The 25,859-nt window shown below is 36.3% G+C and overlaps 1 long non-coding RNA gene across 2 annotated transcripts; it reads left to right on the top strand.

The window, feature by feature from the left end:
* Positions 1–6,222: 6,222 nt before the first annotated feature.
* On the top strand, positions 6,223–24,857 carry LOC112678583 (uncharacterized). 2 transcript variants are annotated; one of them, XR_007406986.1, is made up of 5 exons: positions 6,223–6,346; positions 10,814–10,861; positions 13,954–14,084; positions 14,283–14,335; positions 24,565–24,857. It is a non-coding gene; the product is annotated as an uncharacterized LOC112678583 (long non-coding RNA). The 2 variants fall into 2 exon arrangements; XR_007406985.1 differs by lacking the exon at positions 14,283–14,335.
* The last annotated feature ends 1,002 nt before the right edge of the window (positions 24,858–25,859 follow it).

The following is a 25,859-nucleotide window of genomic DNA, read 5'->3' as shown; positions in this document are numbered from 1 at the left end:
CCCTTTTACCAAATGACTTCCCAGCTGCTGTGGAGTGAAATTCAGTTTGAGATCTTCAGACTCCATTCTGTGTTTTGTGTGAGAAAATGTTTATTGTTCATAAGCCAGTTTTAAAAATGTAATTAAATTCAATACAAAATAAATACTTTGATCATCAGTATTGCATCTTCACGTAATGAGTCACAAAATCCTCCACAATGCACAATAGATGCTTTTGAAAATAAAAGGAGCAATATTTTCTCAGAAACAAATTTCCCCAAATTGTGTTCATGTCTTTTTGAGTCTTCCCTTCTCTTCTTCAGACATCATGAACCCTGATCACTCATAGGATCTGGAAGGCATGTTTCAATCTGACAATGAATGTTTGGGAACAGTTTTGGCAGGAATGACAATATTTTCTTAGCTATGTTTAAAATTGCTTCTGTACAACATCAACTAACTTACCTATAATTGTAACTGTAATTTGTTAATGTGAAAGTAAATAAGTAATATGTTCTTTTGCAGGCTGATTTATAAGAACCAAGTAGAAGAATGCAATAGACAAAAATCTAAAACATATGAATTAATTTAAATTATGATTACCAGGCAAAGCTTTTCTTAAGTTTTATGCTTAATATAATTCTTCCTACATTGAAAGTAAAGTTCAGTTAATTTGATTTAGTCAAAAAATGAAGAAGTATAGAGATGTCTTTGAAAATGTGGAAACTCTTGGGTTCAGATGATATACTCTTTAGCATGAGAAGTTAGAAGGAGGAAATTCATTTTAGGAATCTAAAAGGAAATATGGAATTTAAATATGGAAGTCATTATTAACAGTTAGTAGATTTTATTACTCAATAAGTTTATCTCAGATATACATTTCTAACCATGTGATAATAATGTAATTGTGATGGCAACTTCAACAATAAGTTTGTATTCCAACATAAGTTTTCACTGAAAATGATAATCAGAAGGAAAATGACTTAGATCATGGCAATCATCTCTTCCTCTATAGTCTCTAGAGAAATAAAGAATAACTTTACCAACAGCATCTTGTGCCAATTTTAAACACGGTCATAGAAAAACTAAAGCTGGTAATATTAAAAACCCCACAGGATTGGGTGCCTGGGTGGCTCAGTTGGTTAGCTGCCAACTCTTGGTTTTGGCTCAGATCATGATCTTAGGGTCATGAGATCCAGTGGGGTTCCACACTCAGCACTAAGTCTGCTTCTCCCTCTCCCTCGCTCTTCTCCCACAGTGTTTGTGTGTGTGTGTGTGTGTGTGTGTGTCAAAAATAAATAAATAAAATATTTAAAACCCCCACAGGATTGTACTTTTTAGCTTTCACCCTCAGCTTATGTATATTCCTATGGAAGCAATATCTAGTTTCCTCCAGTCTGGGGACTGAATCTGTGGCAAAGTCCATATTTTCCATAACTTTCAAATATCCCTGCTAATTTAAGACACAGCTTTCAAATATGAGTATTCTCTACTCTGAAACTTTAGGTGTAGACCCTAGAAATGATGGATCCTTTACTTTATTTCTCTTATTCCTATAACTTCCCTCAGGTTGTATCTCAAAACTGAAACATTTTCATAATAAAAATATTTTTCTTTCTTTCTTTCTTTTTTTATTTTTACTGAATTCTATGCTGGCAAAAGCTTTCCTGGTATAGTATACTTTTTCTTTTTCTTTTTTTTTTTTTATTATTTATGATAGGCACACAGTGAGAGAGAGAGAGGCAGAGACACAGGCAGAGGGAGAAGCAGGCTCCATGCACCGGGAGCCCGACGTGGGATTCGATCCCAGGTCTCCAGGATCGCGCCCTGGGCCAAAGGCAGGCGCCAAACCGCTGCGCCACCCAGGGATCCCCCAGTATACTTTTTTCTTAACCGGAGTAGGTAGGATCTACACTGAATATAGAATAACATGCCCTGCTTTCTCCCTCTAAACACTGTCTTATAATCTCTACTAACACAGAGTTAAACTGAATTTCAATGGGTCTTGACTAGTTAAAGCCAAATTAAAGATAGTGAAAGAATCATTTGATGATGGGTATGACAAAACAATTGCCGGATATTTGAAAATGGATATAGTTTGTTTTACCAAATTAAGACAACTAAGTAAAGCAACATGTCAAGAAATCAGTAATGGATATTAAAATAAGTTTCATTCTTTACTATTGAACATTAGCCAAAGTATCTCCCCCATCTTTCCTCTCCTCACTTCTTCACATCTTTGATGGCTCCTCTATTATAATGAATCAAAAAGAATGCAGATCTGAGGAGGAAAAAAAATTCTTTCTGTGCTTAAGCTTTATTAAGATTTTATTTTATTTTATTATTTTATTCCTAAAACAGAGATTTATGATCCTTGAACTTTTCTAGTCTTTGTTCAAGATTCTTCAGCAATTGAAGTGCAAGTAATTTGCACCTAGCACTCCAATAATATTGACAGATACAAGTAGTCCTTGGTACCCAAGAAGGAGAAAAAAAACTCATTCATCTTATAAGTTGCTGGATTTACTGTGTGTATTTACAGAAAACCCAGGGTAAGAACAAGGTTCCTTCGGCTTAGTTCATGTGAAAATAGTCCACTGAGGAAACAATGACAAACTTAAACTTTGAAATAATTTTTACCAGCAGAAGTAAATCACTCACTTTTTTTCTATAAATATTATGGTTCTAGTAGGCTTAACATTTGCTTCTTCTTAAGAGTATGAAAAAAATAGTTATATTTGTGGAGACTTGCCTTTCACATTCCCTTAAAAATTTAATATCTTTATTAAGGTATAATTTAGGCAACATCAAATCCACCAATTGTAAGTATAAAAGTTGGAGATTTCTATTAAAGTTATAAAAATGTGCAACCACCATCATAATACAATTTGAGAACACTTCCACCACCCAGAGGGGTTCTTTCATGCCCACTTGCTGTCAGTCCTACTCCTACTACCAGCATAAGGCAACTGCTGATCTCTTTTCTATCTCTATAAATTTAACTTTTCTAGAAATTTCATATAAACAACACATATACTATGTTTTCCTTTGTGTCTGGCTTCTTTCACTTAGCATGATGTTTTTGGTATTCATGTTGTTGTGTGTAATAGTCCATTCTTCCTTATTAGTAAATAAAATTCCATTGTATGACTATATCACACTTGGTACATTCATTCACTAGTTGACAAACATTAGATTGGTTTCAAATTGGGGCTATTAGAAATCATATTGCTAGGAACATCTACATATATGCCTTGTGTGGTCCAGTGTTCTCATTTCTCTGATGTAAGTAACTAGAATCCCTGGGTTATATGGTACACACATGTATAACTTCTAAGACACTGCCAAAGTGTTTTCCAAAGTGGTTATACCATTTTGGTTCCCACCAGAAGGGATGTATGAGGTTCCTAGATTCTGTACTCTCTAATACCAACATTTGGTATTTTCAATGTTATGGATTATAACCACTTAGTGTAAAGTGGCATCTTATTTTGATTTTAACTTGCATTTTCCTTGTGACCAATAATATTAAGCATTTTCTCAGGTGGTTATTGTTAGTCTTTCCTATATTTTCTTTGGTAAATATTTATTAATATATTTTGATCATTTTTAAATTGTCTTCTTCTTATTGAATTGAAATTGCTCTTCTGCATTCTGGATATAGGTCCCTTATCAGACATGATTTATAAATATCTTATCCAAGTGTATATCTTATCGTTTCATTTTCCCAATTATGTCTTTTGAAAGATGAAATCTGTCATTTAGATGGAATCTAATGTATCCATTTTTTTCTTTTATGAAATTTGCTTTGGGTGTCATAACTGAGATATCTTTGCTAAATCTAAGGTTACCATCTTTGTTCATTTTTTTTAAAGTTTTATAGTTTAGATGTTACATTTAGATTTATAATACATTTATAACTAATATTTGTATATGATGTGAGGGAAGAGTCTAAATGAATTTTTTCTTTTCCTTTTTTTTTTTTTTTTTGCATAGGAGTATTCAATTGTCTCAACACTATTTCTTGAAAAAAATATTATTTTGCTATTGGATTGTCTCTGCATCCTTGTCAAAAGAAAATCAATAAACAAGGGCTTATTTCTGACTGCTCTATTTCTACAAACTTTTAACTAAATTTTTTCAAAGTGTTTGGAATGGATAGAAGGGACACAGAAATATAGTGAATTAATCACCAGTGCCTATTTACAGAGTTCTCAAAGTACCATTTTACCACTGTTCAGACCAATTTTTTTTCTCTTAGTGTGCCATTTTGTTTTCTTTCTTGTCTACCTACCTTTTTTTAATCCCTGTTCTCTATCATTGGAAAACATGACAACGTGTTATGAAATAATGAACTAAAACATCAGTTTTGGAAGAAGGGAAAGGTACAGTCAGAAAAATCAAAAGCCCCAGGTAGTTTGGCCTCCTATGGTAAGGATGGTTGCCTCAGAATCCTTGCCCTTGTTAGCAACTTCTCATTGCAAGGATCATTTTCATGTGATCTATTTGCATATTCTTAAATGACAAATAGAGTCAACATGGGACCTGTGGCTTTTCTCTAAATAGGAATATGAATAAGATTTTGGTTCTCAATTTATTAGTTTTATCCTCATGTTCTTCATTGTTTCCTTATAGTATTATTTCAAAGAAGTATTATCTTGTGTCTCACCCAGAAATCACAAAACAGTATCCCATAGTATGCCAAGAGGATGGTTTTTTCTTAAAAAGTGAGCCCTGGACTAAACAGCATTAGTTTTTCCTTGCTAAAATGCCAATGTTGCCTTTAAAATAAGTCATTTTGCTGTTATAACCTATGAATTTATATGCTTGATAAATATGTCTTGATACCTGATTAATGAAATCCTTATAATTGCAAATTATAAATTAAATTGAGGCAGGGGGATAGATAACTAATCTATTTGAAATTTACTTCCTATTGCATTAAAAAGGGGGCCTTGATTTGGGCTTGAATAATGATAAAATTTCAGGTAATTTGAGGACATTTTTTTCCTGAAGTACTGCTCATACTCTCAATTAGCTTTAGTGACCTGGTGTCTTCCCCTACCCTCAACACATTCACTCAAAATTGATTTTTTTTTTCCCTTTTTACTCATTTTTTCCAGAATGGTGTAATCATGTGATTGCTTCAGGAAGAAAACCAATGTCTTCATTTTGGTTCCTTTCCTTTATTCCAGCTCTGAACAATGATGGATTTTGATCATACACAGCTTACAAATTCACTATGGATGTAGCTGGATTTCATTAATACTGATCCCTCTTATATTTATTTTCTTTCTTTTAGTTTTCTTGTTCACATTTTAAAAAGAATTTTTCCTAAAGAATGTTATTACCTATCAATCTTTATTATTATTTGATCCTTAATTTTAAGATCTGGTTTAAATTTTTCCTTCTGACAATTTCAAATTTCTACATAAAAATACTTACTTTAGTCTATATTGTTATCATTTGTGTTTTTAATTTATGTCATTTTGAAAGGTTTGAAAAAGTGCCATTGGAAATTATTTATCACTCCTTTGATTTTGTATTTTTTAGGTAATTTACCTGAACATTTAACCAGCACAGCAATCACTTCATTAAAATGGTGTCAGAAAATAAAAATAAAAATAAAATAAAATAAAATAAAATAAAATAAAATAAAATAAAAAAATAAAATAAAATAAAATAAAATAAAATAAAATAAAATAAAATAAAATAAAATGGTGTCAGGAAATTGGTAGTGTCTGGTCAAATTGTGCATGCTCATAGTAAAGCAGCAGTTACCAAAAACAAATGAAGGCTAGAGAATATGAATGAACTCAACCAAATCTTGATGCTTTTCTAACAGATAAAATGCCCACAGCATTTACAGTATTTCCAGTTGCAAAAAAAAAAGAAAAAAAAATCTTAACAAATTCCTGATGGCCTTTTTAAAATTTTGTCCACAAATCAAATGGAACAATTGAATTGGGAGTCATAAATAATTTTCCAGTGAATGAAGATACATGAAGCTGGATTTCAGGATATTCTGAAGTCAATAGGCCAGAGCCAAATAACAAGCACAAAGGAGACATTGGCCAGAGCTAGAGTGTCTGCAAAATTGGCTCTAAAAACCCTTACTTGAAAGCATGCTAAACTGGTCATGCCCTGCCCTGGATACAGGACCTAGGATGATGCAACTTTTAAACAGCATCCTACAGAGGTCTTATTTTGTCACAATAGCTTTCAGAGCATTCTATGGTACAGCACAAATGTTCCTGGATTCTCTACTAAGCTTTATTTCCCCTTCAAAATTTACAACACCAAACAACATCTGGATTCTATTTCAGTCTGAGCAATGGGCAGAGGAGAACCCAGAACCAAATTGAGAGTAAGGATAACTGTTTCTGATTGGACTTGCAAATCAGAGGGAGACCCTAGTTTCAAGTAGAATTCTTCAGAGTCCTTTGGAAAAGCAACATTTTTCCAAAGGACATTATCACATTTGTTTTATCTGGTACTATATGCCCTGTACCTAGCATATAACTTGTCCTATAGAAAGTGTGTAAGAAGTGTTTTTGAATGAAAGATTGAACAGAATGACTTCTTTCTCCACTCAAAATAACCTTCCTCATTTGTGCAGCACATAGTTTACTGAGTGCATAAAAACTGAAAACATTGTGATGTGTTGGCTTATAACAAGATGGCAGTCCTGCCATTACAGTTACCTATGAGGGTGGAAGTATGAGTTATGTGACCATTCAAATGATATCCTTAGAATTCCTGAAAAATAATCTTTCAAGTTAAGCAGATGCCTTTGAGGCAGGGACAAATCTGAAATATAGCTATATGGGTAGCCATACAGGATAATTGGGCCTCTCCTTATTAGGAGTACAGTCTGGCTGGAAGTTAAGGACTGTCCAGAAAAAAAAAATGTTTTGATAACAGATGCAGTATCACAGACGTCCTGAGATTTACCCTAGATAGCTGGGAACCAGACAAACATTTTCCATTTTCCTATGATTACTACACTTTTTTTTTTTTTGGCAAATCTTAGAATAATGTCACAATTGAGCAAAAGCAGCCCAGTGAGAATGCTGGTTTATGTTTCTAACACTTCAGTCCTAATATTCACAAAGAACAAAGTCTGTATTCCACAAAGAAAAAGTGACTGTTCCATTAAACTACATTGATATATAATATAGACTAACTAGAAACAGAAACATTTAACAGGATTTTTATATTCCAAATCTACTTGGGCCTGCAGATAATCCTCTTCAAGTTAGCTGTCAAATTAACTTTTTATACACATATTTTTTTATGAGAAAGACCATTAGGAGATAATTGAGATCTTGCCTAGAATCATGGCTGATAAAAGTAGACTTGGACATGGTTTCTAGTGATAATGGAAAATATTTAGATATGCCAAGACTAAAAGGATGACCGCATAATCAATTATTTTATTATAATGTACAATAGCCTAATAGAAGGAAGTATTAATAGCTATTAACAAAGTTTTGTGTTATATCTCAAACCTTTTCTTTCCAATATATTAGTTCAAGTATTGTTTGCAGTTAGAAGAAGTCACTATAACAAAATAGAATACAAACTAATACGTGGCATTTTATTACAACCCAGTAGAGACCGTGGGGGTTTTATTTTATTGCTGACTTGACTTTAGGTACCATTTTGATCACTCTTGAGTGTGGAGTCTGGTGTATATGAACAATTAAGGGATCTATGAGTCACCTGTTGGGACTCTAAAGGAAACAACAGATGCGGAATAACTTAAGCACGAATGCTATCCTGCTCACTCCGTAGTTGAGGTGGGCTGAAATTTAGGAGGTTCACATAAGAGTAAGATATCTAGGTATTAAAAAAGAAATATAGCAAAATACATCATTTGATCAGAGAGTGGATATCAAAGAATAAGAATTACAAAACATCATTGAATGTTGGCATTCCATCTAGCCGAAAAGTAGTTATAAAGAAGGCTTTCTGAGAAAAGGTGCTCCACACATCTTGTCTATGAAATCACAAGAATACCTGCCCCAGCTCTGAGGGGGTGTGTGCTTTTAGCCTGGTCAGGATGATGAGGTTTCTAGAGCGAATCTATTGTTTATGAAATTGCCATATTCACATACTTGTATACATTAAATATATGCTAGCATGAATAATAATCTTATAGACATTTATGCTATTTTGAAATGACATCAGAAAGTGAAATATTCAAGTGGCATCATAAAAAAAAAACTTTTAAAAGCATGCTGTGTGTAACATACCCAGTCAATTCAATTATCTTTGACCTCTGAAATCACTACAACTTCTGTAAAAAGTTTTCAGTGGTAGATTGCAAAGTCATTCTAAAAGTAGACACATGCAGCATAAATATAAATAGTATCTAAAAGTAGGTACTTATCCAAGCAAGGTATGTGCTTTTCAGAATGATGTCCTTAGGAATGGCTTTATGAAGTGAATTTTGTAAATTGTTGTAAAAAAAAATAGGGTAAAGAAGGCTATTTCATGTATGAACATATTTTCATATATATTAAGCTTTTCTGCCTACAGCTTATTAAAAAAAACAATTGAGCTCATAGTGCCATTTAAAGAAACATTAATTCATTCTTGAATTATGCAATGAAATTCAAGCAACATGGTGAATTTTGTTTTGTCTTAGCCTGCAAAAGCTTACATAAATTTTATATATAGTTGCTATAGTTAACGTAATTTTTTCTATTAGTGGAAAGAAGGCAAAATTAAGTAAGCTTTGTATTTTTATATATATTAGAGCTTATTATATCATTACTTTTAATATAAACTGCTTCAAGTAATTTTGGAATAGCAAAGTGTATATATCGGTAAATATGTGCATGCTAAATAAGGCTATGTAAGTGAAGCAAAAATTATTTGCTGACCTATCAATAGATACCTACTATATTTATTCTGGCAATGGTGATACTATCCACATAGAACATCTAAAATATTTAGCCCTCTTTCCTGACACATTTGCCAAATAACTTGTCTGAGTTCTGGGACTATTTGAGACCATATTAACAGAAAGCAAGAATCATAAGGTCTATGAGTGATCAGACTTTGAACACAAACTCTGCTATTGACTGATCTCAATAAATCAACAGAAAGGGGTTCTGTGAGTGTTTAATGACAATAAGGAGAGTATTTGCATTTTGTGCAAGAGAATTTATGTTTCAAGGACCTCATTTTCTCCAAATAAAACAAAAAAGTGGATTGGATAATGTAGTTCATAGACATTTACAAAGTTCTTATAAAATGTTTCAACCTGGATTTTGAAGAATTAGAAGAGTATTGATAGTTTTTTTAAGTTATAGCACAATTGAAACTTGGTACTTCCAAGTCCTTAAGAAGGCATATCAAAGATTCAAGAGTAAAATCATTCAGTAGGTCATCTTATCCTTTGATGATTTGAATTTACTTTAGACCTGAAAACACAGTTGCCTATTAAATATACTATGGAGAGGGCCAAGTCCCCCAAGAAAAACTGCAACATGAGTTATTCCAATTATCCTTGATGCTCAGAGAACTATTACTCAGAGCATGATCCAAAAAGAGAAAAGTAGAGGAGCTAAATATCTTTGTTAGAAAAAACCAAGAATCAAAAACGAAAAGGTGTGGTTATTTACACAATAAAATTAGGAGAAATGTCTATCAAGAACTCCAGATGAGGGTATGTTTCTATTAAAAGAACAACACCTTCACATCTGAAGCCAGGTTTCATTAGAAGCTGGCATTAGCTAACTTTACCTAGACATTTACATAAGAGAAACCCACATCCAAGTGCTCATCTCCACTCAGATATTAGGAGGTAAAATCTAATGAACAAACTGCTGAATGTGCTAAGTCTCCACAGGAATCAAGCTTACCTCATGCAAGCCTACTTGTTGAAAAAGGAAAAAACTCACCAACTTATGTCATTAGGAATTTAATTTACACACTGCAACATTCATCACCACAGGCTCTTTCTCTAGTTTCATTTATGTTTTTCCACTCTGCAAAACCCAAGCCAGATACTTTTTGCACACACCATGTTTTCAAAGAAAAACAAATAGTGTAAGTAAAATAGACAGATATTTCTGCCACTAACAGTTAAGATTTATAGTATTTGTTGACAGATTACAAACTGCAATCTTATGATGCTTCCCTCTGTATTCTAGAAAACATTTTTTAACACTCTTTACAGTAATTGGAAATACTACACATAGATTTCTATTTATAATCATAGCCTATGCATATCTTCTTCCTTGTAATGCTTCAGGTACTTTCAGAAAGAAAGGCAAACCATTCGATATTGTCAAATCTATACTAATGCTCAAAATCATATTGCAGGACAATATAGTCTAGTTTAGAGATTAGAATTGAGGGGCCATGTGTGATGCTGCCCTGAAGGTCTCCAGAATGACCCATAACAAATGCCTCTAACACTGCAGCAGAAACCAATGAAGACATTTCTGTGTTGTGTACAGGTCACATTGCTCTCTAACTGGGAGGTTTTCTAATGGAAACACATTAACCTTAGTGACAGCGAATCAGTAAAGTAAGCAGTTTGATTTTCTGAGTTATGAATTCCCATCAGGCTAGCAAGCCTACACGATGCCTTCCGTCACAGAGGGTATTATTAAAGCATAGAGTTTTTATTGAATTATAAAATGATTACTTTGAGAAAAGAATGACAACTTACCCTACATCTACAAATTAGTAATTTTTTTTTTTTTTACTATTGTAGAACTTCTCATTTTACTAGCGACTAATACAGAACAATTTTTACAAGCAAAATATTACTCAGGTGCTTTCTTTCTTATTTACACTGTATTTTTCTTGAAAGGTCTATGCTAGTAAAAGTGAAGTGTCTTCATCTTGATTTGTGAAAATGGTAAGAGAAATGTCTGTAATGATGGGCATTTTTCTATTAGAGTGGTAAGAAAAAGTTCTTTTACTTTTTTAGAGATTTTATTTATTTACTCATGAAAGACACACACAGAGAGAGAGAGAGAGAGAGGCTGAGACACAGGCAGAGGGAGCAGCAGGTTCCAAGCAAGGAGCCTGACGTGGGACTCGATCTCAGGACTCCAGGATCATGCCCTGGGCTGAAGGCAGGCACGAAACCACTGAGCCACCCAGGGATTCCCAGAAAAAATTCTTTAATAAGTGAATAGATACGGGTATGATATGTCAAGAAACAGACAACTTTCTTTTGATTGATGATTTTTAATTTTTAAAAATTTTTTGACCAAATGCAAGTACTGCATGGGAAGGATTTTGGATTTGAGGACTGAGGAACAGTCTTTAGTAACTTGTTACCAAACGGGAGGTGGCTATTGATAAGTCATCCCATTTTATTTCCATTAAAGCAGTATCTTTAATGTAGAAATGAAAGGTATTTATATTCCCTGCTTTGTGGCACTTACAAATGATGGCAGCATTTCATGGGTGTAACCTTTCAGAAGATAAAATATCAGAAGTACTTTTATATAGCAGATCATTTTGGAATCAAGTAATTGTATGTCACCTTCAGATTTCAATGGGAATAAATATCTGACTTTGAAATATTCTTCTTTTTTCCTTGAGATAGAAATAAATATAAAAGTACTTTACCTGTTGCCAATCAGATGGAAGTTTCTTAGCATGGATTTACTTCAAAAATCTTTTCATGAGCTAAAAGATTAGCTAAAAGGTTCTCTGGATAGTCTCCAGTTATTTGAAATATCATAACCAGTTTTTTTTAAATTAATTTATTTGTTTGACAAAGAGACAGAGAACAAGCAGGTGGAGGGGCAGGCAGAAAATGGGGGCAGGCTCCCTCTGCTGAGCAGGGAGCCTGATGTGGGACCCGACCCCTGGACTTCAGGATCACACCCTGGGCCAAAGGCAGACGCTCAACCGTCGAGTGACCCAGACGTCCCTCATAACCAGTTTTTAAACAAAACTTTGTAATAGTCCTCTTATGACAAATTCTACATGAAAGCACATACTTTTCCATCTTGTTTTTAGGGTATTGAAAGTATAATTGTCGGGCACCTGGATGGCTCGGTGGTTGCGTCTGCCTGCGGTTTAGGTCGTGATCTGGGGCTCCTGGGATCGAGTCCCACATCAGGCTCCCCGCAGGAAGTCTGCTTCTCCCTCTGCCTATGTCTCTACCTCTCTGTGTGTGTGTGTCTCTCATGAGTAAATCAATAAAATCTTTTGAAAAAAAGAAAATATAACTGTCTTTAGAGATCTTTAAAAATTCCTCTGATTATAACAGTAGGGAATTTTGTAGTCTGGTGGACATCTACACTGCTTTTTACTCCTCTTCTTTTCAAGCTCTTGAATAATGAGATGGCTAGAGGGAATCAAATGAAGTCAGATTTTATTCTTTTTCTCATAAAGCTATTTGTTCACTACTTTCCTTCTTCATTTGCCTTATTCATAAGTTTCATTATTAGATTTCTGACATTCAATGAACATTTGTCAAACTGTAACTGAGCTCCAGGTAGTGTGGTCATCATCCAAAACACAGAGCATATTAGTTCCAAATGAATATTTTTCTGAACATGAGATGTATCTGGGCTACTAACATTAATAAGACGCCCATTTCTGATCTGAATTCCTTACAGAACATGTCAGTGGCAGCTATCGCCTTTCACCATTCACTTGCCATGTTTTCTGTTTGGAGGGGAGAAAAACGTAGATTAAATTCTCAACATTGTTTCATTGGACACAACCACCAAGTGACTGCTAGTTCGTTCAGTCTGTAGGTCTGTGATGTTTCTCTCTTAATTTCTACACTTTTGTCATTTTGATCTGATACAGATTTGAAGAGTCAAGTTTAGCCCTAGTTAGTGTGGTGGCCCCTAACCTAGGTCCTCGGCATGTGTAACTAGTATGGGGGTCGGGGGGAATGGAAGTCCATGGAGAGGATTAGGAGGTTTCATGCGCTTGAATGCAGGCAACAAACCATCATACTGTCAGCAATGGTTTGTTGTTGCTGCTGCTGCGATTAATATTATTGCCATCATTGTTATTATTAACATAGTGTTTCAGATCTTTTGAAATACACTTAGGAATTATTTGACCTCACATGACCTCTTTTACCGTATCACAAATGTACATTTTTAATGTTTTGATAATTGCGTTTCAGTGTGACTTGTTTCATCTTTTTTCTTTTTAAAGATTTTATTTATTTATTCATGAGAGACAGAGAGAGAGAGACAGAGAGAGAGAGAGAGAGAGAGAGGCAGAGACACAGGCAGAGGGAGAAGCAGGCTCCAAGCAAGGAGCCTGACATGGGACTCAATTCTGGGTCTCCAGGATCACACCCTGGGCTGAAGGTATTGCTAAACTGTTGAGCCACCTGGGCTGCCCTGTTTCATCTTGTAGTCCTAGGTCTTTCATTTGGGGAATTTAGCAATTTATTCTGAGAATACACTTGTAGTTTCCACCAGCCTGCCAAAGAGGTCCATGGCATAAAAGTGTAAAGCCACCAGAGTTAGAGGGTCATTTAACAGAAAAATATGGGAATCTGTATTATTATTATTATTACTGTCAAGAATAGTCTCAGCAAATGTATGTCAAAGTCCTCTCACTCAGACATTTCCTTCATACACAGCAGACTGAAATTGCAAGGTTATACTCACAAAAATCCACCCTTAAACTAAACATAAGTGACCAAGCCTGACGACTAAGGAAATTGGAGCACAGTAGCCCCCCTTCATCTGTGGGAGTATACACCAAGACCTCTAGTGGGTATCAGTAACCACTGACAGTACTAAACCCTATATATACTATGTTTTTCTTAATATACACACACCTATGATAAAGTTTAACTTATAAATAATGCATAGTAAGAGATCAACAATAACTGATAATAAAATAGAACAATTATAACAATCTACTGTAATAAGAGTTATATGAATGTGATCTCTCTCTCTCTCTCTCTCAAAATATCTTCCTATATTATACTCCCCCTTCCTGTGATGATGTGAGATGATGAAATGCCTACCTGGTGAGATGAAGTGAAGGAAATGACATAGGCATCAAGACGTAGTGAGGCTACTGCTGCCCTGACAAAGCATCAGAAAGAGGATCATCTGCTTCCAGACAGTGGTTGACCACAGGTAACTGAAACCACAGATAAGGGGTGGGTGGGTGTGGGGGGACTACTGTATTGAAAAAAGTTTGCTGAACTGATGGACAATAGGTGCTTTCCTGGAGAAAGAAAGAAGTGGAGAAATGAGAGGGTGAAGGGGTTTGGAAGAAATGAGGGCTTTTTAGATGAAGGTGCACCTTCACCTTTTTTTTTTTTTTGCACATAGCTGGCTGGCCTACCAGGTCCTTTATGCAGTTGAATTTATAAGGGGACACCAAGGTAAGACAAGTAAAGTTCCAGTTTGAGGGCCTCCGTCTCCCTCCCCTGAATCCTGATCCACTGGCTGCCAAAGCCGGAAGGGGTTTGGGATAGGGTGCTTGGTCACGGGAAAAGCTGCTATGGTTGGCCCAGCAGATGGGCAGAAGGAAAGGAATTTTTTTGTTTTTTTTTCCTTCTTTTTTCTCTTTGGGCAAGAAGAACACTGGGCTCCTGCAGGCCTGGAAGGCAGTGCTGAGGTAGTCGGTGGCGGTTGACCTGGTCTTTAAGGCGTCATTAGGTCATATCTGGAGTCAGAATACATCAAACAGTGACGATACAACCCAGTTTAACTGTCCGGTTTTGTTCTTTCTTAGGGGTACATAAAATTATGGGATGTTGTACTGTGGCTTCTTAGATTTGTTGAAATTCGGTGTTTATAAGCTTTTAATGACGTAGCTAATAATTTCTCTGTTTAATACTAAAAGCTGCTCCAACTTGCAAGGTAGGATTGGAAGGTTTTATGAGCCCAAGATGGGGTTTTATGATCCTATTCTCAAAATAGAGCAGTTCTCATCCTCCTGTTAATACGTGGAGGCAGCACAGACTAAGATCCAGGTTTTTTCTTGTCCTCCCGTAACCGTTCAAAACGATGCAGGTTTGTATGATCACTTAATTTTTCACCAACTACCCAGCAGAGACTATATTATGTACAGAATGTATGTAAATAAATTGAATAACACCCTTCTATGACCTTTGCAAAGATGCAGCTTTTGCCAAACTATGTGAAGATTTTTTCTTTAGACAATGTCCTACTCACTTACGGCTGTTACCTTACAGTCCATGTCAGCTCCACTGTTTTCTGAGCAAAATATTGGATGGTTTGCAATACTCTAAAATTTTGGAAGGGTCTTCCCCCTAGAGACTTTTTGCATTTTCAATTATGAGCTCATCCCTTTAGTCAAGTTGTTAAATATCAGGAATTTGAAACTGCACTTAAAAATGCACCTTTTTTTTTTTTATTTTTAAGATACTTTTTTATTTCTTCATGAGAGACAAGAGAAAGAGAGAAAGAGAGAGAGAGAGAGAGGCAGAAACACAGGCAGAGGGAGAGGTAGGCTCCAGGCAGTGAGACCGATGTGGGACTCGATCCAGGGACGCTGGGACCATGCCCTGAGCCGAAGGCATACGCTCAACTGCTGAGCCACCCAGGTGTCCCCGGATGCAACTTTAGAAGGGCTATGTCCTCTGTGGTTGGCTGCAGTCTCCCCGACTATTACTTCCTCCAGGAATGGCAGATATAGAGCCTGTGGTCAGGGTTAGGAGCACTCGATGGTATATGTGCCAACCCCATCTAAGCTTCTCCTCTGGCCACTACCTCCCCTGGCTATTTGTTCTTCGAGAGGCAGTCCGTACTGTGGCACCGTGGGCCTGGTGTTCCCTGCCATGGTGGTACTGACCCCCAAATATCCTCATAGAAAGTTAGTCATGGGACAGGTAAACGAAGAAGCTGTACTTAAGGTTTTGCTGTGGAGTAGTCACACACCCAAGTGTGACTGGAATCGTCTGACAAAAGCTCTCCTCCATGTGGAGACTGAGTCACATGGGGTAACCAAAGTATTAAGAAATAAAGACATTGACAAATACCCTTGGACATGGGAAAGAAGGAGAGGGAGTATAGTCCAATGGCATGGATTTCAAAGGGATGTTTTGTTTTGTTTTGTTTTGAGAGATGTGCATGGCAGGGGAGAGGCAGAGGGTGAAGGAGAAAGAGAATCTTAAGCAGGCTCTCTATGTCCCACATAGGGCCCACATGAGGCTCGATCAAAGACCCTGAGATCATGACCTGAGCTGAAATCAGAGTCTGATGTTTAACGACCGAGTCACCTAGGTGCCCCAAAGGGATGGTTTTTAAAAGATGATAGGGTAATAAAAATGTTCTTTTTAAGGAAACATTCTGATACAAAAATTCACTGCACAGAGAGACATAAAGAAGCATAGTGAGTGGTTTTTAAAGGTCCTGGAAAGGCCAGTTGAGGGGATCCTTCCTTTATGAAGTATGGCCACCTGAACTCAGGAGGGGAAGAAAAGAGAGAAACAGTATAAGCTCTACCTCTGAGAAGCCTAACATAAAAGGCTACAAGTGATCCTGGGGTTTCTGAAGAAAAACACTTCTCACATTCTCAAAATCTAGATTTTCTGAGATACAGCAAGGGATAATATAATGGCAAGAATGTTGAAGAGAATATTATCATAAAAGTCCTGAAACTTTCAAGTGTCATGTGTATCATGAGTCAAAATTATTTACAAATGTCATAAACGCACCTGACAAATCCACTAACTACCCATTAAGTATTTTCTTTCGCAAGAGATCAGCTTCACACTGCGTCTATTTTTGCAAAATATTCTACATTTTACTTTCTTTAGTTGGAGGAACGATCAGTTTTGACAGCACTTTTAACAACTAACCAGGGAACTCTTGTGACTTGGAGATAAATATGTTATAGGTCTGGGGAGACTTGTTTTGTCTAAAGGAAAGAGGGTGAAAAAAAATACCTCCTAAAAAAATACCTCCTAGTGGCCCCCAAACCTCTAGTAGAGTTTGATCGTTGTATTCCTAGCCTAAGAAGAAGAGCTAAAGGATCGCAACTTTCACTCAGCTCTCAGAACACTTTAGCAGTCTTAACACTCACTGGGCAACTAAGAAGGCCCTTACATTCATATTTATGATTTAAAATGCTTATATTTCCTGCCTATTTTAATAATCACATAAGACCATTAATAGAACCATATCTTATAATTCTTTTGTGATCTGCAAAAGCCTCTAATTCAGTCCTAAAAACTCATTAAACCACTGGCTGATTAAACATTACAAAGTTCCAGGTCAGTAAAGCAATGATCATTCTTGCTCTGTATGGCCAGGACTCCCAGCACCTCTTGGATTACATTGGAGCTCCTGTTCTCTGGTAAGGGCTGCCTATCAAAGCTGTCCAAACACACATAGGAACCCCATTATTCCCAGCAAGGTTTTCCATTGCTTAATTAATTCAACCCTACTCTTTCAAGATCGCCTTGAGTAGTACTATTGAATCCCAGTGACTTAAGAAGCTGGCTTTCCCAGCAAGTAGTTTTATGAACTGAGTGTGAACCAGAAACAGTGATAAAATATTACCTGTCCCTATTGCTCTATTTGTACAAAAGCTGTTATTTTGAAACGGGCTATTCCTGTCTAAATACCATTCACATAGAACCAGGTTTTAAATCAGGCAGATTTTTCAAGAAGCCAGACATGTTAGATGGGAGAAGGGCAGTGAAATGATGAAGCAGAAACCCATACTAAAACATGCACAAGGGACAGCCCGGGTGACTCAGTGGTTTAGTGCAGCCTTCAGCACAGGGCCTGATCCTGGAGACCCGGGATCGAGTCCCACGTTGGGATCCCTGCATAGGGCCTGCTTCTCCCTCTGCCTTTGTCTCTGCTTCTTTCTCTCTCTCTCTCTCTCTCTCTCTCTCTCTGTGTCTCTCATGAATGGATAAACAAAATCTTTAAAAATAATAAATAAATAAATAAATAAATAAATAAATAAATAAATAAAACATGCACGAGGCTCTTTCCCTTTGTCCCCCTTCCCCCTTCCACACACACTAAGGTTTAAGGGTTGATTCTGTTCAAAATATTCCATTGTTGTGGTGTTTTATATGAATTGAATTCTTGAAAGACAAACTGATGTTTCTTCATGTAATAAAGATGCAAACAAGACTTCTGTTAGCTCATAAAGTATGTCTAGATCATCTCCAGATTCAGAGCCCAACACTCTGCCTGGCCAATGGTAAGTGCTATACACTTATTGATCCAGAACTCCAGAGAAGTTTCAAAAGACTTCTTCTCTGAGATGATATTAATATCTTGCTTTCTTTACTCTCCCTTTTATGATAGGTTGCTATTTTTCTTCCTGTCTCAAACATAAAGTTCATAAGTGCTTGGAAAATTACCTGTCTTTCCTGATGGCTTTATTATGTCTCTCATGTTGATGTGAGAAAGAATAAACCCAAGACTACCACCATTTACAGATCTGAAACAGTCTGAAGCCCCTCAGGAGTAGGCTCTTATGAAGAAAGTTTCTCAGTAAAAAAAAGTAGAGTAAGTAACCCAGACCTGTGGAATATGGTTAGACGTAAAGACATTTGAGACGTAAAGAAAAGCCTCTGTCTTAAGTCTAGAAGTTGAGTAGCATTATCCAAAGGTCAAAATCAAATCCATTTCAATCTTACTACTTGTTGAGTGTGGACTTTCATTTGAAATCCCACTCAATCACTGACCTTTCAGCTTATGATTATTTTTCCTTCTTTTTCTACCTTTAGGCCATTTTTAAATAAAGTTTATTGAAGTATAATTTACATGTAATAAATGACAACCATTTAAAATGTATAATTTAAAGAGCTTTGACAGATACACACACTATAATCACACTACAAAATATTTGTATCCATGACCCAAAATGTTTTTTCATGTCCCGTTGCCATCCATCCCTTTTATAGCCTCTGGACCTGAGCAACCACTGATTTGCTTTTTGTCACTTTAGCTTGAATTTTCAGTATTTTATATTCAGGAAACCATGTAATGTGTACATTTTTGTTCCTGACTTCTTTCAACTTAAAGATTTTAGATTCACCTAATTTTGTGTATGTCTTTACTTTTCTCCCTCTCTCTCTCTCTCTCTTTTTTTTTTTTTTTTTTTGTCTATGGCTTAGTAGTATTCTATCCTGTGGATATACTACTTTTGTTTATCCACTCACTTGTTGATGATCACTTTTGAGTCATGTGTAGCTCTTGACTATTGAAAATAAAGCTTTGTGTAGGGTTTTTTTGTTGTTGTTGTTTTGTTTTTTTGGTTAACTGCCTAAAAGTGAGATTGCATTTTTATATTTCTTGGTTAACTACTTGAAAGTGAGGCTGCTGGTTCATGGGGTGAATAGATGTTTTTCTTTTTGAAAATCTGCCAAAGATTCCCAAAGTGTCCATAGAATGTTATATTCTCATACTCTATGTGTGAGTTTCATCTGCTTCAAATCTTTATCATCACTTGGTATATTCTTAGTCTTTTCAATTTAATTTAATTATTTTTAAAGATTTATTTATTTATTGTAGAAAAAGAGAGTGAGCACAAGCAGGGTGCAGAGGGAGAGCAAGAATCATAAGCAGCCTCCATGCCCAGCGCAGAGCCAGAGGTCAGACTCGATCTCACGACTCTGAGATCATGACCTCCACAGAAACCAAGAGTTGGACATTTAACTGACTAAGCCACCAAGACGTCCCTTAGTCTTTTTAATTTTAGACATTCTAATGAGTGTGAAATGACATTTCATGTGGCTAACATATGGATTTCCCCAGTGACTACACATTGTTAAGCATCTTTTCAAGTGCTTATATGCCATTAATATATCTTCTTTTGAGAAGTGTTCATCTTTTACTAATCTTCTTGGGTTGTTAGTCTCCTAATGACTGAATTGTAAGGCTTCTCTCTATATACTATCGGTCTTTTATCAGAGATATATACTGTGAATATTATCTCCTGCCCATTCTGTAGCTTACTTTTTCACTTACAAGTAGTATCTTTCAAAGATTTAACAATTTTTTTTATTTTAATAGTCTAATTTATCTATTCTGTGTACGTTTTATGATTCATGCTTCTTAAGAACTCTTTCTTAAGCATTCATGCTAAGCATTTTTGGCTCTAAGGGCACAACAATTTCCTCCTGTTTGGGTGGAATTTTTTTCCAGGTCTTGTTAGAAGTAACCCTCTCCCTAGAATGATCTGGTTCTGACCATCTAGTATCTCATTTATCTAATTTATGGATTTTTATATTTGTATTCAGTTATTCCAGGGAAGCCTCAGAATTCCCAAGGGTAATAAAAGATCCATAGGGAAATATTGAACAGAAAATTAGGTCTTTGATGTAAAGCTATTTTTCTTTCTTTCTTTCTTTCTTTCTTTCTTTCTTTCTTTCTTTCTTTCGGGAGGGTAGAGGCAGTGACTGTAGAAGCAGTTAAGATTCGTCCATAGAATTTAAACCTAGAAGGGGCCTTAGGATCTTCTAGTCCAATTGCTCCCTTTTGTAACATAAGAGAACTGAAGCTTTTAAAAGGCTAAGTGATCTTTCCATTAACACATGATTAGTTTTTTTTTGTTCTCTCTACGCTGAGGCATAATCTATACTCTCACATAGAATTCTAAAGTAACACTCTTATTTCAACTAATATTGATAAAATCACTGAGAATCTGCCCATAGTTTAAATTCCAATTTCAAATATACCTCAGGAGAGCTATCGGAAATTTCATAATTTGAATGGAGACTGCCTGTCCCCCAGGTAGTTTCTTTCTAAATGATAGGATGTCAGAAAAATTCCACTTATCAAAATATTCCCTATGCACCCACTGGATTAGTTATCTATTGTTACATAACAAATTACTCTAAAACTTAGCAGCAACATGTATTTATCTCACAATTTTTTGGTCAAAAATCCGGGCATGGCTTAGCTGAGTCCTCTGCTTTATAGTTCTTCAAAAAGCTGCAGCCAAGTCCTTGGACAAATTTGTAGTTGATCTCAAGGCTTGATGGGGCAAGGATCAGCTTCCAAGGTCACTCAAAAGGTATCAGTTGGATTCAGTTCTGTGCAGAATGTTGGACTGAGGGTTTCAATTCTTCACTATTGGCCAGAGGCAGCCCTCTGTTCATTGGCAAATGGTCCTTTCCATCAGGACAAGCACCCAAGCTGAGCCAGAGAGGAAAAGTCACAGTCTTTTATAAGCTAACTCAGTAGGTCCCATCCACTATGGTGAGAATACCAGAGATAGGGATCATTGAGAGTTATTTTAGAAGCTGCCTACTGCACCCACATAAAATAATACTTATATTTCCTATACCAGAGATTCATTTTCTTACATTAAGTCCTAACTTTTAAGAATTGGCACTTCGAAATTGGCACTATCCAAAAGGATTCAACTGTGGGAATGATAACATGTTACTGGATTATTACATCAGATCTTTTTTTTTTTTTAAAGATTTATTTATTTATTTATTTATTTATTTATTATTTATTTATTTATGATAGACATAGAGAGAGAGGGAGAGGCAGAGACACAGAAGGAGGGAGAAGCAGGCTCCATGCCAGGAACCTGATATGGGACTCGATCCCGGGACTCCAGAATGGCACCCTGGGCCAAAGGCAGGCGCCAAACCCCTGAGCCACCCAGGGATCCCCTACATCAGATCTTTTATATGGATTTGTTATGTAATTAATAATTTGGGAAAGTAGATCCTGGTATACAGGTCAATATTGATCTTGGGTTACCAAGAAGGGAGTAAAAAGTCCCACTTAAGTATCCCTCACTAGTGGAAAAATTCAGAGCCAAGAAGCTTCATGGACTAAAGAGAAGGGCAAAATGAGGTGATGAGAGAGCCATTATCTGGGTTCCCTTGTCTAGAGCTTTAGCCTCAAGAAATGTTCCTTCACTTAAAACAAAACAAAACAAAAAGCATTGAATTTGTTCCATTAAGTTCAATCTGTAGAACAATCATATCATTCTGACAAATTGGCATAGGCCATGTATCAGCTGCTCTACCTCCACTCAAAGTTTCCACTCAGCTGGGACTTTTTAAAAGAATTCTAACCAGGGTATATTCTAGTCTACATGGCCCTTCTGATGAGAAAAAATACAACCCCTTCAGGAAAAAGACATCTCTGGGCACATGGCTGGGAGAGCAGAGGACATATTTTGAGAATAAACAGTCATCCTTTTCTCCAATAGATGCAGTCCCCTATGCCAATATGAGGCATAGGGAATAGACAAGAGAGGATGGAGTACAATTTCAACCAGACTTGTCTCCTCAATGGAGAATCTTTGTGCAGTGCATATAGTCCACAATGATCTTCAGCAGCTTAGCTTTCTAATAAGAGTAAATTTAGCATTTTCCTTTTTCTGTGCCATTAAAAGTTAAATTTGGATTTAGAAGACCTGTGTTTGGTTTCAGTTTTGCTACATAATTCTATAGTGACCTAAGGCACGTATCTCCTGAAGTTTCAGTTTTCTATTTTTAGATGAGAGTCCACCTGACATATGAGAGTCTGCATGACATAATCTTTGTGGTAATTAAATGACTTTGTATTTGGACATTTTGTAAGCTCTGAGTCTTATATTGAAGAGTTACTTTGATTATCTTTTGGATAAGCCAGTGGGATCTGGGTTTAGTGCCATGTTTTCTCTATTTACTCCAAAAGAGTTAGAGAGGCTTCAGTCCAATTGGCCCACAGACCAAAACTGTGGGCTAGGAGGTCTTCAGACCTGTGTGTGTCTGTCATTCCTGGCCACAGTTTACACAGATGTTCATTATCATAAACTTACTGGCAGACGCAAGTGTCCCAGTGATCACAAAATGGCCCATTTCTTCCATGTTTCAGAAAAACTCATGTTTTTGAAAAAGAACGAACAGAAAGAAACAAAAGGATTACAAATGTAAGTCATAGCATTTTGAAAATCACAGATATTTGATCTCTGTCTAAAAAGTCTATGAATCCTCAAAAATTAACTCAAAAAATAAAATTGCTTTTGAAACTTACTTAAGCCCCTTCCCATCCCCAGGGCAGAGGAATTTTGAGACTATTACATAGTGACAGGACTCCTTCCCAGCTTAGTTTTCCCACATAAATAAGTCCACACCCTCAGTTATCTTAGTTACTTCCTTTTAAACACTTCCTCTCAATCTTATCAATATCTTCACGGTTTAAAAAAAAGTGGGTGGAGCGGCAAGTTGTTGTACTAATGGCAACAACATGAAAAGGAAACCAGACAGACAGAAAGACAGGAAAGGAAAAATTTAGTTTAGATAAAAGATTAGATTAAATACTTAAGGATTGACAAATTTGGCCTGGTGTCTGAGCCTCAAGAAATCTATATGCTGGATCTCAGTGGAAGGAGGACAGCACAAAGATGGCACATTTTGCAGGGCAAGGTCAGCCATGGAGAGGCAGCTGAGGTGTCTCTCCCAGAGGCTGCTCTCCCCAGTTCCCCAGTCCCAGAGATGGACCAAGCAGAGGACCTTCCTGAGAGTTTCTGTAAATAAGCCGGCCAGTGTCTGGGGACACTGATCTCCCTTCCTATCCAAAAAGAGATGAGAGAAAATCCATTTCAACCTACTGCAGCACCAACAATATTAGGCTTTAAAAAAAAATCTCAGGGAACATAAAATAAAAAGTCCATAAAATTCAAACCGGTGTTCTTGGAAAACTTGAATGAATACAGACTCATTTTAAGGGAAAAGATATTTCTGTCCTTCCCCCTGAGCATATCTGAGGACATTTTCTTCCACTAGCAAGGCTCCTCAGATCCCAGTTACAGAAACATTGACTTAAGAAAAGGTGGATTCCTTGAAAATGGGTTTTAGTTGTGAATTATTATTACAGTCTGTTTTTATAACTTATATGTTGTTGAGTTCTCCGAATACATCTGTGGACTCCTAAGCTTGAGAATAAACAACTAGTTATGCCTGGTGATGAATTTCAGCACAAATATCTATTGGACCTATGACATTTATCAAGTTATTTAAATATTCTGAGTTTAGTGGGATTAATGCAGAGACTGACACCTAAAATGGTGCTAAATAAATTTTTCCATTTTGCTAAGTGCATTTTTACCATTCACAAATGATTTCATATTCTATCTTGCACTATAATCTAGGCAAGAAGTCATTGGTTGCTTCAGTTTATATTTATTCCTCTGTTCCTTTGCTTTAAATGTTCTTCATGCTTTTTGTTTTGTGATTAAAAATTAGATTTGGGGATACTCACATTTATGTTTTAAGAAAGACTAAGTGGGGACACCTGGGTGGCTCAGTAATTAAGACTCTGCCTTTGGCTCGGGTCATGATCCTGGGGTCCTGGGATCAGGTCCCGCATTAGTCTTCCAGCAGGAAGCCTGCTTCTCCCTCTGCCTATGTCTCTGCCTCTCTCTTTGTCTCTCATGAATAAGTAAAATCTTTTTTTTTTTTTTTAATGAAAAAGAAAGACTGTTACTACTTTCAGATCTTGAAAGATCTTTATCTCAGTGATTGATTTCCAGATACTGTGGAAGATAGAAATCAGTTGGGTGGCACCCTTTCCAAATGCACAAAAATATTGGATAAAATAGAATAAAAAATAATTTTAAATATATAGTCAAGATCAAAAGACGGAAAGAAATATCTCTGTGTTACAGAAATGAAGAGTGAGTACAAACCAAAGGACACAGCCACAGAGGAAGTGGATCTGGGTAAAGGCCTTTAAGGAATACAGTTTTAGGACCTCAGCTGGAACAGGAGCACAGTCTCAAGACCATGCAAAAAGGGATAGGATAAATCACAGAGTGCCCAGAGTAAAATTGGCAGGCTTAAAGGAACGTACCTTCCACAAAACTGGGACTAGAAAATTCTGCCGACTGCCTGAAGAATTTGACATGTTTAGGAACTGCTGGGAGGTACAAAGGGAAATTAAAGATCTTACTCAATAATATATGCAAGAGTGAGGTGTGGATTTATACTACGCTATGTCTTGGGAGACTTAACTGAGGGAGATAACATAATTGATTTTATCTTAGGGCTCAGGAAGAATGTACACAGTATGTAAAATGCTTCAGCGACTCAGAGTACATGGCCATCCCACAATAAGTTAATTATACTAAAGATGAGTTCATGCAAAAATATAAATAAATAAAAATTATATATATAATATATATATTATATATGTATAATAATTTATGGGGCATGTGGTGGCTCAGTTGGTGGAGCATCTGACTCTTGATCTCAGGTCTTATTCTCAGGGTCATGAGTTTGAGCCCTGTGTCCGGCGTGGAGCCTGCTTAAAACAAAACAAAACACAACACAACCTTATTAGCCATAAAAGGAATTGTACCATCATCAGGAAGAGATAACGTATGTGACAAACAGGAAAATGCGAACCCCAAATTTGGGAAAAATAATGGAGTCATTGGTCATATTATCGCTGTTAAAAAAAAAGAACTTTTGACAAAGTATCAGCACATTGAGGTTTTTAAACATCAAAGGCAAGGACTACTAGCCAGATTACACGTGTATGTGTGCCTGTGAGATTCTCCTATAGTCTAGCGCTGTTTTGGAAGGAGATATATTGTATGGCCTGGGGTCAGAGTTTTGTCTCCTCTGTTGGACCAGGCTTGGAAAAGTAATTGATGAGAGGAACTCTCTACATAGGTGGGGCCTCAAAAGATTTCCTTAGTTTTATTTCAAGAAGAACTAGAAAAAAATCATATACCAGCTTAGGACAGCAGCAAAGGAATCTTGCCATCCACCTGGGACCATGAGTGAGGAAGGAAAAAGACACCAGCATGAAATTGAATCTGAGCCACTTCCATATGTAATAAAGTGGTTTAAATGCATTTTGCCTATGTGTTGCTAGAACCTTAAGATCCAACATGAAAATAAAATCTAAGACAAGTGAAACACAGAGGCACTGGTATAATCCAAAGAAACACTGTCT

Source organism: Canis lupus, chromosome 29 (genome assembly GCF_003254725.2).
Source record: "Canis lupus dingo isolate Sandy chromosome 29, ASM325472v2, whole genome shotgun sequence".
Lineage (NCBI taxonomy): Eukaryota > Metazoa > Chordata > Mammalia > Carnivora > Canidae > Canis > Canis lupus.
Note: the sequence above shows the minus strand (reverse complement) of the source record. Positions and strands in the feature narration are given on the sequence as shown.